The sequence below is a fragment of the Theropithecus gelada genome, unplaced genomic scaffold, assembly GCF_003255815.1.
Source record: "Theropithecus gelada isolate Dixy unplaced genomic scaffold, Tgel_1.0 HiC_scaffold_1461, whole genome shotgun sequence".
Classification (NCBI taxonomy): domain Eukaryota; kingdom Metazoa; phylum Chordata; class Mammalia; order Primates; family Cercopithecidae; genus Theropithecus; species Theropithecus gelada.
This window is the reverse complement of record NW_020256314.1, coordinates 2,579-7,191: the sequence shown is the minus strand read 5'-3', so window position 1 is coordinate 7,191 and position 4,613 is coordinate 2,579. Positions and strand designations below refer to the sequence as shown.

The window sequence follows — 4,613 nt, the reverse complement described above, 5'->3', positions numbered from 1 at the left end:
AACCTAAAAACTATTTATCCCCTTTCAATGTCAGTGGGCTGATGAAACAAATAAAAATAATAACCCATTTACCCCAATGCACTATCTTATACAACATATGCTATTGCTTTTAACAAAAATTAGAAGCCAACACATCCCTTTTTATCTTTAGAGACATCTTTATTTGTGTTAAAAACCAAATTAAGGAATTCAGGAGGCTGAATCAGTGCGGAATTCAGGAGGCTGGGACCTCAGACCACGCTGGGCGCCCACCTCCCGCCCGCCGTGGCCCAGCCGCGGAGGCTACGGGTAAGGCGACCCTGGGCAGGCGGCCAGGCCCGCGACATCGAAATCAGCGTCCCTTCTCCATGGAGCGCGGGAGAATGTAGCTGCAGCCGGACGAGCGCTGGCACCCACCGGGCACCGCGCATGGATCCCGCGTGCACATTGTCGCGGCCACGGCGTCCCGGGCAGGCCCCGCCGCCTCGGCTCCCTGCTTTGCTGCTCCATCCCCAAGGCGGCTTTGGGTTCCGAATGTCCCAGTTCCTCAGCAGCCAGAGGCGGGAAGCCCAGGGACGGCTTTACAGCAGCGCAGGCTGCGGTGCCGCTGGGGCGCCAGCGTGGCGGAGGCCGTGGTGGTCGTGTGTCCCATAGACACCATCAAGGTGAAGATCATCCACGGCCCTCCAGACCTCCAGTGCAGAGGAGTGTCCCATCCAGTTAGGGAGATGTGCGGAAACAAGGGGAACTCACCGGGGCCTCACGGCCCCCGCGCTGAAGCAGGGCTGGAACCAGGCCGTGCGCCTCTTCTCCTGACCCCCCTGCACAGCTGGTACCGAGGGGACAACCCGAGCAAGCCCATGAACTGGCTGGTCGCTGGGGCATTCGGAGCCATTGTGGGCGCAGCCAGTGTCTTGGGAAACGCTCCCATGCACGGGATCAAGGCCCGGATGCGGGGCCTGGAGAAGCACAAACGCTGAACACACCGGACTGCCGCTGCAGATCCTGAGGAAGAGGGGCTCAAGGCCTTCTACGACGGCACTGTCCCCCGCCTGGGCCGGGTCTGCCTGGATATGACCACAGTGTTTATCCTCTGCCATGAGGTGGAAAGCTGCTCAACAGTGTGGAAGACCGGACTAAGCCCAGAGGGGCCGTGAGGGACCGCCCCAGGGATCTCCAGAGCAGCCACCACCCTTGTCTCACAGGATTCCAGTGCAGAAATACCAAGCGGCCGCTGCCCAGGTCCCTCGAGCTCTGTGCCCTGCCCACATTGTGGCATCAAGTCTGTGTGTCCCCTAGTGCCATGTCTCCCCGTGGTCTGTATGTGACACTGGCCCTGTGTCCACACGTCTGGCCCGGCCGTGGCTGGTTGTCCCTCTGGCCTGTGAGTCTGTGCCCACTTGTCTGTATGCTTACTGTGAGCCCTGGGCCTGGGATCCGCCTGCCTCTGCCTCCCAAAGTACTGGGAATACAGGTGTGAGCCACTGTGCCTGGCTGGGTTGGAAGAAATTTGATATCACATATACTTTGCATACTGGAAATATATTTATAATATTTTAAATGTAAAAAGTATTATAAATATATTTACATTTATAAATATTAATATAAAATATTAAATTTAAATATTTTAAATGTTTAAGCAAAAACAAATGGGGAGAAGGTATCAAAATAATTTTTGAAAGAGCAGGAAACTATAAACTGAGCAAGCAAATTTGGAAGAGTCAAATAGAAATTGAATAATTTAAACATAAAGAAATTTAACATACAACATGTGAGTTAATTATAAAATTAGACTAAGTTGATGATGAGAGAGTTAGTAAACTGGATTAATGAACTGGAATTTTGAGCAGAATGAATATAACCAAATAAAGAGAAACAAAATAATAGCAATATGAATGTAATTATACACATCGAAGAATAGAATGACAAAGAATAAAGCACAATTATTTCACCTGAATCCATACAAATAATAAATCATACTAATAAATAATTATTTACAAATTTCTAAAATTAAAAACCAGACGTGTGCCTAAAAGAGAGCAATGAAGAGGCCATGTGCAGTGGCTCACGGCTGTAATCTCAGCACTTTGGGAGGCCAAGGTGGGTGGATCATTTGAGGTTAGGAGTTCGAGACCAGCCTGGCAACATGGTGAAACCTCATCTCTACTAAAAATACGGAAAAATTAGCTGGGCATGGTGGTGGGTGCCTGTCATCCCAGCTACTCCGGAGGCGGAGGCAGGAGAATCGCTTGAACCTAGGAGGTGGAGGTTGCAGTGAGCCAAGATTGCACTATTACACTCCAGCCTGGGTAACAGAGTGAGACTCCATCTCCAAGAAAAAAAAAATGAGAGAGCAATAAAAAAAGATATCCAACATGATAAGTCAAACTGCATAACACCAAAGAGAATGAAGAAAATTAAAAACCATGAGACAGAGAATCTACACAGGTGAGAGTAAAATCTCCACAGCCCATGCAGAGCCAGAAAACTGAGAAGGAAATATTAAGAGTGCTGAAAAATTATTGTTCAACCTATAATTGAATACATAGCTAGCATATTTTTAATAAATAAGGAAGGGTAAACTAAATAACCTTCAAAAATAAAACACACACATACACACACACACACACACACACACACACACACACACAGAGAAATTTTATCTACCAACAGGAGCATCTTAAGTATACACTTCAAGAAGATAGAAAAGTTGTCTTATATAAAATTTAGGGAATCAAAATTAAATATAAGAAACTTGTGGACACAGGGAACTATTATGGTGGACTTTGAACTAAAGAAACCACCAAGTTCTTGGCAGCATAGGTTTCAAAAATATTTAGATGAAATAAAAGTGTAATAAGATAATATATTTTAAATTTAAAAAGTTTAAAAATTGCCTGCTTCTTGAAAAATTTGATGTCAAAATCTGTTTTTCAGATAATCATTTTCATTATTTATTAATCATCTATGATATTTATATCACACATTATGCAAGATTTCAATTATTCTTTTATCAGAACTAATTAGCACAAAAGGGCTAACAGAAATCGCCCACAAGCATCAGGATACCCAGGATGGCCGAGTCATAAGCCCATAATAGGGTTGAAGGTGATGAGATTATGAGGCCCATCCAGTACATGACCACAAAGCAACTCACCAGCATCAGAATGGTTTGTGTGATCCTTTTCTCTGGGGATGCTTTTGCAGAGAGGTTGGTGCTGGGAAGGTACTGGGGTTGTCTCTGATGCCTGGACAAAAGAATTTCCATGTATGCACTTGAGAGAAACATGATTGCTACAAAGAAGACATCTGTAAGTAGTGGCAGCATGAAAAACAGACTCCTGATGATGTAGCTTATGTAAGAAAGTGAAGAGTATTTACTGATACTTAGCACATTGCTATTGGTCACATTAGAAGAGGCCACAGTGGAGGAGGGCAGGTTACTACTGAGAAACAAACTGAGAACCCAAAGAAGTGAAAGATGCAACGTGTAAATTTCTGTTTAATTCTTGCCGACCAGGAGGTGCTGGGGCTAATGGTGATAGCCTGGAGCACACTCCGGAGGCAGGTGGTGCAGATGGAGAGCCCTCGTCCCTCTATGCATGTAGAAGAATACCTTATACTTGAAGTCATTCTGAGAATACAGTGACACTTACAGGTCTGGAGTTGCCAAGAAGCTCACAATGAGGAGCATCACTAAGTGGACAAGGGCCAGGTGGCAGGTGATGAGGTCAGTGGGCTTAGGCCTGCAGTCCAGAGGGAGTGTGAAGATACAGAAGAAAAGGAGGAAGGTGTTGGCTGTGAGTCTACTACCAGCTTGGAAAATAAGGGCAATTTTTAATAGTATCATACATGGAACATGGTCATCTTAATGGTGAAGAGAAATCATATTTTACATATCTGAAAAAAGCAATAGATATCCTATCATCAGTATTATTTATTGCATGGTCAAAATTATTACCAACATTATCATTTTAATTTTACCCGTTTATCTTGATTAACCCCAATTATCTCATATAAATTATTTAAAACGTACCTGAGCATTTTATTTTACAACAAATAAATTGTACATATCTCAAACATCCACACATCCACAATCACACCTATGTAGGGTGCACATTGTCTATACTCATATGGTACCTGTGGTTCACTCCTCAGAAAGCATTTCCTTCCTTTCTGAATTTCTCATATCGCTGAACATTCTCAGGTCTTGAATTTTGTTTCTTCTTAAAAGCTTTTCAACTTCTAAGAATATATGTATTTCAATGCTCAAAGACAAAAAACTGTCCACTAAAAATTTTATCCTCGGGAAAACTATCAATTAAAAATAAATAAAAATAAAGACTTTCAGATAAAAACTGAGGCAATTTCTTGATGCAGACAGATCATTTGAGAAAGAATAAAAATAAGTTTTCAGGCTGAATGCAAGTAATCCCAGATAATTTTTTATTTTTTTTGAGGCAGAGTTTTACTCATTGCCCAGGATGGAGTGCAATGGTACGATCTCGGCTCTCCGCAAACTCCACCTCCTGGATTCAAGCGATTCTCCTGCCTCAGCCTCCCGAGTAGCTGGGATTATAGGCATGCGATACTATGCCCAGCTAATTTTGTATTTTTAGGAGAGATGAGGTTTC

The 4,613-nt window shown here is 43.7% G+C and overlaps 1 pseudogene; it reads right to left on the bottom strand.

Moving 5' to 3' along the window:
* Positions 1 to 2,940: 2,940 nt before the first annotated feature.
* On the bottom strand, positions 2,941 to 3,673 carry LOC112616951 (annotated as a pseudogene).
* Positions 3,674 to 4,613: the final 940 nt, after the last annotated feature.